This window comes from Mauremys mutica, chromosome 23 (assembly GCF_020497125.1).
Source record: "Mauremys mutica isolate MM-2020 ecotype Southern chromosome 23, ASM2049712v1, whole genome shotgun sequence".
Classification (NCBI taxonomy): Eukaryota; Metazoa; Chordata; order Testudines; family Geoemydidae; genus Mauremys; species Mauremys mutica.
This window is the reverse complement of record NC_059094.1, coordinates 8036247-8049175: the sequence shown is the minus strand read 5'-3', so window position 1 is coordinate 8049175 and position 12929 is coordinate 8036247.

Sequence of the window (12929 nt, the reverse complement as noted above, 5' to 3'; positions counted from 1 at the left end):
AGGACAGCGCATGCACCAGTCTGCTAGCCCAGCTGAGCACATACTCGTTACCTTAATACACAGCGCTGATGTGGTTTATAGGAAAACTAAGCATGAGTTTGTTAATGAAGAACAGAGATTTAAGTGATACTAAGCAAGAGGAAAATAGACAGGTCTGGTTACAAACCAAGCAAAATACACTTTCTAGTAACTGAAACTGAACTTTAGCAAGCTACAGTCCTTGCCTCAATAGCCCTCTCACTTGCAACAAGCTACTAGTATCTCCGTCCCACCAGGCACAAGGCTCCACCATTCACAGAATCAATGGGTGCTGACCCCTTTGGCCTCTGAGGGACGGATAACAACCAGTCCCTCTTATAGTCCAGCAAACTTTTGAAATGTATTTTTTGAAAAGCAAACCCAGACAGTTTCGCTCCCCAGCTGCTTGTTCTTTGGGGTGCAGGTGCCAGGCTCCATCTTCATCCTCTCATCACTTGCTTTGTCGATTGGCTTAATCACTGTGTTTACCTTAAATGCAAATGTACTCTCATTGTCCTTTGTGTGCAATCAAGCCATGCTGTTTTCTCATCTGTTAGTCTGACCCATGCAGGCAACTCAATTTGCATTCCTTTGTCTTGGGCAGGCTTGTTTATCCCCTGCCTCCAAAATATATTTTAAGAACATATTTCTAGCACATGTACATACCTCTTATATACACATCTGTACATCTGTCACCCAATGATATGCATGACCAGTGTGTCACTAGCTTTCATAGACTACCATATAACAAACTGATTGGTTAAACACTCTGACAACAAAGTATTGGGTGTGCCCTTTGCCATCCAGCATAAAAGGACACTTAGGGGCACAAATATCCCTTTGGGGAACCATTATGCAAAATATCTTCCGAAGAATTGAAACGCCCAGTGATTTCCCCTGGTGTACTATCATCACAGCCACGTATTCACATATCCCAAGCACACCAGGGTGAAAGGCATCTTATTATTATAAGGCAGTGAACATTTTTGAACTATTGTTCACGAACCAGATGGGCCATTGATGTTTTAGTTCAAATAGAATGGATTGTAAATGATTTTTTTTTTAAAAACACCACCACCTTTTTCTGACTGAAATTTGACCAGAAATAGATTAACTGAAGGTTAGATCTAAGGCCTGGAAAAAATATATTGTAATAATCAGTGAGGAGGGAAAAAAATCCTACTGAATAATTTTGCTCAGGATTTGATATTTCTGCTTAGCTGTGGGATAAACAACAGCTGTGGGGAGAGTGCTGCTTGCTATAGAAATGAAAGAGACCGAACCTTAGAGATCACTTAGACACCGTAGTGATAGGAGCCTTAGAAAACAGTAGATTATGAATACATTTTCAAAAGTGTCTACCTGACTTGGGAGCATTGTCAAATATCAGTTAGGAACTTAAATCCCCTGGACTTTCAATGAGAAGTGGGCTGCTAAGTGCCTACATCACTTTTAAAAATGAGACGGTGCCTCCTAAGTCACTTAAGCATTTCTGCAAATTGTATCCAAGCTAGCCAGCCAGTGTGGTGGCCGAGTGGTTAAGTGCTTCATCACACCCCTGAACGCTGTAGTTTTGAATCTAGCTCAATTTTGCACTAAAAAGTCACCTCCAGAGGGTGTCAAAGGTGTTTGGATGTGATGCTGGCCACATCACTCCCTTCTGTACTGTTGGCTCTGAAACTGATGTTCCTTAGCAGCATCAGCCTGATGGGCCCTTGGCTTAGGGACACTTTGACTCAGCTAGCTAGCCTAACTAGTATATGAGAGAGAGGCCAGTATACGGGAATCTAAAAGTATAGACTGACATCTAGGAATATTAGAATACTAAAAATCTGGGTGAATGGATAGATGAAGAAACAGATATGTATATCAGAAAATAAGGGGAAATTTATGGGGACAAGAATAGAGGTACTGGGAAAGGTACAGAAAAGGGCAACAAAAATGATTAGGGGTACGGAACAGCTTCCATATGAGAAGAGATTAATAAGACTGGGACTTTTCAGCTTGGAAAAGAGATGACTAAGAGGGGATATGATTGAGGTCTCTAAAATCATGACTGGTGTGAAGAAAGTAAATAGGGAAGTGTTATTTACTCCTTCTCATGACACGAGAACTAGGGTCACCAAATGAAATGAACGGGCAGCAGGTTTAAAACAAACAAAAGGAAGTATTTCTTCACACAGCGCACTGTCAACCTGTTTCAGAGAGGTAGCCGTGTTAGTCTGTACCCGCAAAAAGAACAGGAGTACTAACGAATTTATTTGAGCATAAGCTTTCGTGGGCTAAAGCCCACTTCAGCAGATGCATGATGTGTAACTCTTTGCCAGAGGATGTTGTGAAGGCCAAGACTATAACAGGGTTCAAAAAAGAACTAGATAAGTTCATGGAGGACAGGTCCATCAATGGCTATTAGCCAGGATGGGCAGGGATGGTGTCCCTAGCCTCTGTTTGCCAGTGGCTAGGAGTGGGCAACAGGGGATTACCTATTCTGTTCATTCCCTCTGGGGCATCTGGCATTGGTCACTGTCGGAAGGCAGGATATTGGGCTAGATGGACCTTTGGTCTGATTCAGTGTGGCCATTCTTATGAGGTAAAGCATGAACTGTTTTTCTTATCAAGAGTAGAAACTTTCACCAGCAATTTTCATTTTTCTGCAGTTGGCATTTATTAGCTGCCTTGCTAGAAAACTGTGTTTTCTTTTTTTGTGGATTTCTGTTTCCCTCTGATTATCAAGCTATGCTGTCAATTTCTTGCTGCAGGCATTGGTTTGGTATAATCCTTACAGAAAAAGAAAGAAAAAAGCTAAGAAGAACACGGTACGAATTCCAATTCTCTCTCTATTTTTTTCAATTAATGGCTTAAATAAGCATTTGATTTACATTCCTGGAGACATTTGCTGCAGGCTAATTAAAAATAACGGATTGTTGGCAGATCATTTATTGAGGAGAAAAACAAATTGACAAAAGATAAATTAAGTTGCTATGTAATTAACTACAAAAAATTACACAACTGAAATACTAAATTAATACATACATTTATCAATATCTCAGCAGGGAGTGAAGGAAGTAAATTGTCAGTCAGGAAATTTAGGCTTGAAATTAGACGAAGGTTTCTAACTATCAGGGGAGTGCAATACTGGAACAGCCTACCGAGGGAAACAGTGGGGGCGAAGGACCTCCATGACTTTAAGATTAAGCTAGATAAGTTTATGGAGGAGATGGTATGATAGGATACCGGGCTTAGTCAATAGGTTAATTAAGTGCCGCACTGGTAAATAGTACATGGGTGAATGATATGATATTCTTAACCTTTTTCCAGAGGGTATGGCTGGAGAGTCTTGCCCGCATGCTCGGGGTTCAGCTGACCGCCATATTTGGGGTCGGGAAGGAATTTTCCTCCAGGGTAGATTGGCTGTGGCCCTGGAGGTTTTTCGCCTTCCTCCGAAGCATGGGGCAGGGGTCGCTTGCTAAAGGAGTGGGGGGATCGGCTTATGTGGCCTGCATCTTGCAGGAGGTCAGACTAGATGATCATATTGGTCCCTTCTGATCTTGAATTCTATGATTCTATGATTCTATGATGAAGCTTAAACAACCTTGAAAAAAAATAGCTAGGGGATGTTAACTAGGGCTTTGTCTACACTGCAAGCTAGGGGCATAGGCGCCAACTTCTGCTCCCGCCAATGAGTGCTCGACCTCCCTCAACCTCCGGCCCAGCCCCAACTCCGCCCCTGCCCCGCCGCCATTCCAACCCCTTCCCCAAAGTCCCCACCCCAACTCCGCCCCCTCCCTGCCCCATACCAACTCCTTCCTCAAATCCCCGCCCCAGCTCCGCCTCCTCCCCTGAGTGCACCACGTTCCCGCTTCTCCCCCTCCCTCCAAGCACTCGCCAAAGCTGTTTGGTGGCAGCAAGGCAGGAAGCGCTGGCAGGTAGGCAGAGGAGCGGGGATGTGGAACACACAGGGGAGGAGGAGGAGGTGGGGCATGGGAGCTTGGCTGCCGGTGGGTGCAGAGCACCCCCTAATTTTTCCCTGTGGGTGCTCCAGCCCCGGAGCATCCACGGAGTTGGCACCTGTGGCAAGGGGCGTGATTCCCCTGCTCATGTATACATACAAGCACTAGCTTTCAACAAACTAGCATGAGTATGTATAGCAACATCGCTGCGGTAGCATAGCATGGGTAGCAGTACTGGAAACTGAGCTGTGCTGAGTACATACCCAGTGATTTCAGGCAGGTCTGTACAAAGCACGCCTCTGCCATGCCTCTGCTGCCACTACCAGAGCTACCGCAAATATTCTTCTCTTTATACTCACAGTAGCTCTATGAGAGCTATCACAAGTATGTGTACAGGAGCAGGGGAATCACGGCCCTCGCTTGTAGTGTAGCGCTAGTCTAGAATTTGTTCTTGAAGAAACACTTGCTCTCTTCCATGCCTCAAGTTTGTGGAGGTGAATTTCAGGAATATAGGAATTGCTATACTTGATCGGACCAGTGGTATTTTCCTGTCTCCTATAGTGTTCGGTACCAGATGTATTTGAGGAAGGTGGAAGAAACTCTGCAGTTGGAAGTTACGGGAGAATTTTCCTCTAAGGAACTTTCCTCCTGACGCCCAAGAGTTAGCGGTTGTCTTGAGACCCGAAGCCTGAGAGTTTATATCACATCTAGAAATCTTGTTTAATATGTTTTAAACCCTTTCTATGACGATTCTGGACATTTTCATTATCTCAATAAATGTCCAGTCCTCTCTTCTATGCTATAGAGATTTTGCATTGCCCTATTCATCATAGGATCCGAGCAGTGCAATAAGCAATATGACTAATACCTGTCATGTTTCTCGTCCTCTCCTCGGGGGCCAAATCCTGAATCCTGCTGAGCTCTAGGCCTCAACAACATCTTGTGGCAATGAATTCACAGACTAATGCAGTGGTGCTTAGCAATGGTGTGGGGGAAGAGCCTGACGTGCGAGCAGCAAACCTTCCCACAGCGGCAATAGCTCCACTCGCCATATGGAGGGTGGAGCACGCTCTGCTTCCTGGCTCACCTGCAGGCTCAGCCTGGTCTCTGTGGTGACTCTCCATGGTGACTGAACCCATCTTAAGCCACCTTCTCCAAAGTGAGTGGGAGTGTGCAGGATTTTCCCAGTTGTCAGTGGGAATACTGAATTTCTTGAGCCCACGCTTGAACTTATAACTGTATAGAGCTGTGGCCTTCTTCTGCATCATGGGCAGTTCTTAAGTTGGCCATAGAGCACAGCCTTCCACATACGATCTTGAGGCATACGTTCCATGTGTCCCAGCCAGCAAAGCCTGCAACGGTCCAGCATAGTCTGCTGGCTGGTTCTCTCAAGGATCTCGTTATTGGTGATCTGTTGGCCCCAAGTAACTCCAAGAATTTTTCTAAGACAGTGGAGGTGGAAACTGTTCAATCTCCGCTCCTGCTTGGGGTATGTAACCCAGCTTTCTCAACCTTGAAGGAGGTTACTAAGGACACAAGCCTGACAAACAGACACCTTTGTGTTCAGGGTTAACCTCAGTGTTATTTCAAACACGTGAGGTAAGTTTGCCAAAGGTAACAGAAGCCTTGCCAATTCTTGCATCAAGTTCCCTATCAAGGTTAAGTGAGCTGGTAAGAATTGAACCGAGATAGTAGAAGTGATACTATTTGTCCAGAGCTTTATTATTGACATAGATTTTAGGTGGAATGTGGGTGCCTTGTGACATAACTTTTTTCTTGATACTGATTACCAGGCCAAACTTGGTGCATGCATCAGAACACGTGTTCATCATGACCTGCAGATCATCAGATGAATTAGAGATGAATGCAGTGTTGTGAAAAGCAGATCTCAAATAGTGATCTGGGGGACATGCTTTCTGCTCTGGAATTGTCTGATGTTAAACAAGCTGCCGTCCATCCTTGATTCAATTAGTGCGCCAGATTGATCATTTCCAAAGGTGTAATTAAGAAGAATAGAAAAGAAGATGCCAAAGCCAGTGGATGCTAAGATGTAGCCTTGCTTCATGCCAATATCAATACTAAACTCAGATGATGTTTCATTTTCATACTGGATGGTTGCCTTCATTCCCGCATGGAACTCCTTGAATAGGGACAGAACCTTTTGTGGACAGCCAATTTTCAAGAGGATCTTATAGATGCCATTCTTGATAACCGTGTCAAAGGCCTTTTGTAGGTTAATGAATGCTACACAGAGGGGTTCCTATTGTTCATGGCTTTTTTCTTGCAACAAGCACAATATGAAAGACAGGTCAGTCGTGGAGCATCCAGCTCTGAACTCACACTGGCTCTCCAGGTAGACTCTCTCAGCAAGGACTTGGAGTCCTTTCAGCAGGAACCTTCCAAGCACCTTGCCAACCTCGCTGAGCAGATGTATCCTTCGATAGTTATTGCAGTCTGCTGTGTCGCCTTTATTTTTATATTGAGTAATTTATCTTTGCATCTTTCAGATCCTGAGATATATGGATTTTTTCCCAACAGGTGCAGAGAAGTGTATACAGTAACTCCTCACTTAACGTTGTAGTTCTATTCCTGACAAATGCTACTTTAAGCGAAACGATGTTAAGCGAATCCAATTTACCCATAAGAATTAATGTAACTATGAGGGGTTAGGTCCCAGGGAAATTTTGTTTTGCCAGACAAAAGACATTATATACATACGCAGTATAAGTTTTAAATAATTTTAAACAAACAGTTTAATATTGTACTCACCAATGATGATTGTGAAGCTTGCTTGTGGCAGGGGCGTAGCAGTGTCGGGGCGCAGGGGCTTGCCCCACTCCACCCGGCTGGCGCTCTTGCCAGGGAGTGGGGTCGGGGGCTTGCTTGCTCCCCAGCTGGAAGGTGGCAAGTGCACGGTGCCCTGACCCCGCTCCCCGGCAGGAGCCCCGGGCCGGCAGAGCGGGGTGAGCCAAACAACCTTATAACGGAACATTGCGCGACTTTAAACAAGTATGTTCTCTAATAGATCAGCAACCTAATAACGAAACAATGTTAGCTGGGACGACTTTAAGTGAGGAGTTACTGTACATGTCCCTCATAAGCTTCGTCTCCCTGCCCTTAGGAACTCCATAGGTAACAGATCATTGCCTGCTGCTTTGCCAGGCGCAGTCTCTTTGATAGCCTTCTCTACATCTTCAAGAGTTGGTCTTTGGTCCAGCTCCTGCATTGTTGGAAGCTGGGGAATGGCAGCTGAGGCAGTATCACAGATAATGGGATCCTTTGAGTAGAGGTCTTTGTAATGCGCAGTCCATCAGTCAAATAGTTCTTGTCTGTCGGTCCATATAATACCATCTTTCACTTTCAGGTTGGCGGTCTTTTTACAAAGTGGACGCATTGCCTCTTTAATTCCGCTATAGGTACCATGTAGGTCCCCTCTTTCAAAGCAGATCTAAATCTTTTTGCACACGTCTTGCCAATACTTCTGGGCACATTCTCTCGTGGCTTTCTGAACTGCAGCCTTAGCCTCTTTAAACTTGAGAATCCTGGACTTGGTTGTTGAAGCAGACTTAGATGAGCTTGCTTTTATTTTTCGGTAAGTGGGAGCAGCAGATGTTCAGACGCTGTTTGCTTTTGAGTCATTTGTTAATTGCTCTTCCAATTATTTTTTGGCCTAAGTATACTGTTAGACTCGACTTGCCAGAGTTTCTGCTCCTTTCTATTTTCCTTGGTAGGTTTTAACTTCCAGTTTTGAAGGATGTCTTTCTGCCTCTAACCACCTCTTTTACTCTGTTGTTTAGCCCTGGTGGCATTGTTGGGGTTTTTTTTTGCTCCTCTTCCTATTTTTGTTTTAATTTGGGGAACACATTTAATTTGAGCATCTATTATGGTGTTTTTAAAGAATTTCCATACAGCTTGGAGACATTTTACTTTGGTGACTGTTCCTTTTAATTTCTGTGTAAACAGCTTCCTCCTTTTTGTGGAAGTTAAATGCTACTGTGGTGGGCTTCCTTGGTATTTCTCTGCCATGCGCACTCACAAAGATGTTAAATTTAATTATATCATGGCTGCTATTACTGAATGGTCCAGCTATAGTCACCTCTTGGAGCAGATACCCTGTCCCACGTAGGACTAAATCAAGAATTGCCTCTCCCCTTGTGCGTTCCAGGACTAGCTGCTCCACGAAGCAGTTATTAATGGCGCCTAGAAACTTTCTCTCTGCATCCTGTCCTGAGGTGACTTATACCCAGGCAATATGGGGATAGTTGAAAACCCCCCATTATAATTCAGTTTTCTATTTGTAAAGCCTCTTTAATCTCTCTGAGCATTTCACAATCACCATCACCATCCTGGTCGGGTGGTTGGTAGTATATCCCTACTGCTATATTCTGATTGTTCCAGCATGGATTTTCTATCCATAGAGATCCCATGGTACAGTTCGCTCTATTTAAGATTTTTACTGTATTCAACTCTATGCTTTCTGTCCCATATACTGCCACTCCCTCACCAGCACAACCTACTCTGTCATTCCTATATACTTTGCACCCTGGTATTACTGTGTCCCTCTGATTATCTTCATTCCACTAAGTTTCTGTGTTGCCTATTACATCAATATTCTCATTTAATACCAGGCACTCGAGTTCACCCATCTTAGTGTTTAGACTTCTAATATCTATAGACAAGCACTTATAAAATTTGTCACTTTTTAGTTGTCGGCCTTCATGTGATGTAATTGAATGGGACTCTCTTTCATTTTCATTTTCTCATCTGCTTAGTACGTGAACATCTCCCTAGTATGGATGGATTTGTCCTCTCCCAACACCTTGGCAAGGTGAGAGTGAGCTGTTATCCTCCTTTTCCTTATGTGGACTTGAGAGACACCGTTTATTGGCCCACTTCTGCACCATTGAAATCAGCAGGCATTTGTGTTGGTCCCTCAGGGCCAGATTTCCGAAGGGGTTCAGCATGTTGGGTACTTAGCTCTTCTGAAAATCCGGCTGTAGCTGTGAATGCTGAGTACTTCGAGAATCTGTCCCCAGCTGACTTGCTGATGGTCACATTGGAGTCCTCTGGCAGAGCCAAGAACTGGATGTGTATCTAATGAGCCATACCCAAACCTCCCTTCCTCTGCCAGATAGGTCTGATTAATATTTGTTGAGTGCAACTGTAGATGATTAATGCAAGTGCTAACTGTTCGTGATTTAGGAAGAAGAGCTGAATTTTAAAAACCTAGATTTCTGGACGTGCATTATCCAGGAATATTAGCACTGAAATTTGGAAGGAAAAGGCTCCCCTCCACCCCCAACAGACCATGGGCTTTGAATATCATATCAAACCCCTTTCTGCTATTATGCTCTGTTGCTTTATTTTGGCTATTCTCAGTGTAACCACTATCGCTATGGAATCAGAACCAGCACCTAGGATCTTACAACCGAAGTGTGTTCAGACAAAAGCAGTTGCTTAGCTTTTAGTAGTTGATTATTACTTGCAACAAGAGGAGAGAAAAATAATTGGTTAACTGGCAAATAAGGATCCACAGAGTGGCTTTTCTTACAGCATGACAGACAACTTACTTGGTAAACGATAACTCAAGGAGTTGGTCTGGAATGGACTCTCTCAATAAGGCAGCAATGTTGACCCCAGTTGTTCAGGTGGGTGAGCTTTGTAGCTGAATGAAATGGGGATATAAATGATTTTGCAATGAGGTCCGCCTGGCAAAACCCCTCGGGGTTAGGAGATCAGCCCTAGAACAATGTAGGTGGAAGTTTGAAGAGGCAGAGATACAAAACTGATTTTAGCTTCTGACTTCCAATGGAAAAAAAGTACAGTGAGTTAATAACAAAATAACAAAGTGCATGGAGAGAGAGAGGCTCTGAGACTCCCTCTTGCATAAAAAGAAATCATGGATGTGTGTAACGTACCTACAAAACATGACTCTGTTTAGCCTTAGCATTTTGGATTGCTAAAAATTGCTGCCTGCGCACCAAATATAACTGATGCCTGTCCGCTCCGCCCCCACCACTAGCAGAGTGTGGATTTTGTCTGCTTCCAGTGGCTGGTGCACATAAGAGTTTTATAGTCTCCTATTTACAAATCTCCTGTAGTTCCCGTGGCAGAGTCTCCTGTTTTTATCATTGTAGGTCCTGAGTTCAAACTCTGATGTTTGTCTAAGCTGGGGTCATCCCACAGATAGAGGGTCAATTTAAGAATCTGAGGGAAGGTTCGTGGAACAGTTCTTCAGAAAACATCTCACACTTACTCCACTTGTTTCAAATACAAAGGGCCTGCTTGCTTGCACCAATTTTATCCTGGTGCAAGTCCACTGATTCTGATGGAATTGGTTCTGCTATACACCAGTAAAAGTGAGAGGAAAATTGGGACCCCAGATGTATTTGAGGGGTGAGGGGAAGGACCTCTAAGTCCTTCAGCCTCCCGCGGCACTGTTGGATCCCAGCTGCTTGTTGCTGTCAGTCTCTATCAGCAGTTTGTTGTCAAGGTTTTTTTGCTAACAAACGGGCCATAAACTTAGTAGGTGAGGTCAGATGTTGGCTGTGAGTATGTTCATTCAGCGTGCTGACCCAGGCTCTCTGTGTGGGCTGGGATGCCCTGGGAAGGAGACCCTGAAATGCTGGTTGATCGAGGCTGCATTTCTTCTTACTACATCCATGGGTTCAGCTTCATCATGTATCCATGCACATTAGACACCATGCACATGTGTCCATGCAAACTGGGGCCATCACCTGGGCATTGCTGCATCGGGCAGCTCTCCTGCCGGTGGGGTCTCTAGAATGATATGGGTCTCTAGAAATTGGCATTGGTTCAAGGTAGGGAAGGAAAAGGGCTTCTGGGTTCCTGGGAGACAAGGTAGGCGAGGTAATATCTTTTTTTTTTTATTGGACCAACTTCTTTTGGTGAAAGAGACAAGCTTTTGCGCTACACAGAGCTGTTCTTCAGGACTTTAGTTTTCTGAACAACTTTCCTCATCCCTGCCATTATAACCTCAAGAACAATCTGGGGAAGCCAGCCTAGCTTGGAGGGATGCAGGAATGTGCATTTGTCTTGACCGACCAACCTAGTGAAGGATCATCCTGCATTGGGAGCAAACTCCTCAATGGCTGCAAATATCTTCCACCAGCTTCCATGGGTGATTCGGCTAGGTTCTTTCTAAAACTGCCTAATAGATTTCCCACTGTTACTTCCTACTGCAACCAGAAATGGGTCAGAACCAACATCTCATATCCGAGCACTGCCAAATTCTTAGAAAGCTTTGATTAGGTGTGAACATCCTCCGCGCTTCAGTCCATCTCTAAGGGAGACATGCTGCACTAGGAATTACATCATCCTCTTCTCCGTCTCTGATGTACTCATCTGTCACTTATCTCCAGGCTTACCCTTTTTCCCAGGTGGAAAATGTAACTTCTTGGCTCATCGCACGTAACTCTAGTTAATCAGATACGATTCCATGAATAACTCTGACTTCCCTGAACACATCTTTTAGGTTGGTGGTAATTAACTGGCAATATACCTTAAATAGAGATGTCTTATTAGAGATACAATCCCATCCACCCATAGTGGATCAAAGGCACAGAACATCTCATTGTGTGGCTGTCTTTGCACTGACACAGCAGCAAAAGACCTTCACTAGGATATTGTTACAACAGCTGAGGAAATTTCATCTCCCTCTGCTGCTCATGCTTTCAAGCCTTTTCTGTTTCCTTGGCATTTAATCTCCGAGTGCCCTGCCCAAATGTGGGCCATCCAATTTCATTGGATGGCCAAATCCTTCACCCAAAAGGGGCCGCTCTCAAAGTGGAAATGAATGAATCCAGCAGCGTTCTACCAAAGCAGCAAGGATGGCACCGTGCTAAGTCAGATTTTCTGCCCACCTTGACTGAAGGTGGCTGGCAGGTTGTCCAAGACAAAATGGTTCCTAAGAGAACAATATAGAATCACCTCAGGTGGTCATCCAGTCCAACCCGCTGCTCAAAGCAGGACCAGTCCCCAGACAGATTTTTACCCCAGTTCCCTAAATGGCCCCCCTCAAGGATTGAATTCACCACCCCGGGTTTAGCAGGCCAATGCTCAAACTGAGATTGTGTTACCATCCAAGACCTAGCTATTTAATCAGAGGAGCCATTTCAGGACCTAAGTGGTTTTGAGGGAGGCAGATACTTGGGAGGCAGCAACTGCTGTGTTGGCAGCCAGGTATCAGGCCTCCTCCAGGGAGGGACTGAGGCCTAGATCCTCCAAGATATTGAGTTAGCTTCCACTGAAATCTTCCAAGATCTCATCCTAAGTGCCCTCAACTCCTGTTGACTTGACCATGGATCAACATGGTATATGGAAGCAAAACTGAAGTTGGTAATGACCCTCCCCACTGGTTCTGTCTAGTTCCCAGGCTAATCACGGCCTTTGCTGCCTACTGTCACCACACAGGGCCTCCCTAAGTCTTGCCTTAAACCCGGCAGTGATGGAAGGGTCTGCTGGTACCACAGGTAATGGATCCAGGGTTTTTTGCTGGATTTAGGAGTGTCAGTTCTGATGAATTTTGGCTGCATGACAACAAATACTGAGCAGAAATCTGCCATGTGCCTTACAACCAAGATAGCCCTGATGACTGGCTTGAAAATTCTGGGGAAAAAGAAATGTGAATGAAAACCAGAAACAACATTTCTGGACAATTTTTATAATATAAGTATTAGAGGAGTATGAAACAGACAGACAGGGAAGGACCAGGTAACTGTGAGATGATTATGATGAGTGTAATAAGCAGTGGTTTACTTATGTGCTGTATTGTAGAGTTTAAGCCATGGGGGGGGGACCATTAGATCATTTAGTCTGACCTCCTGTATAACACAAACAATTAATTTTCGTCCAGATACACCTAAATTTAGACCAAAGCATTTCAGCCCTCAGGAGAGAAGGCAGAGAACTGGAGAGACGGAGCAACAACACACAAGCTCG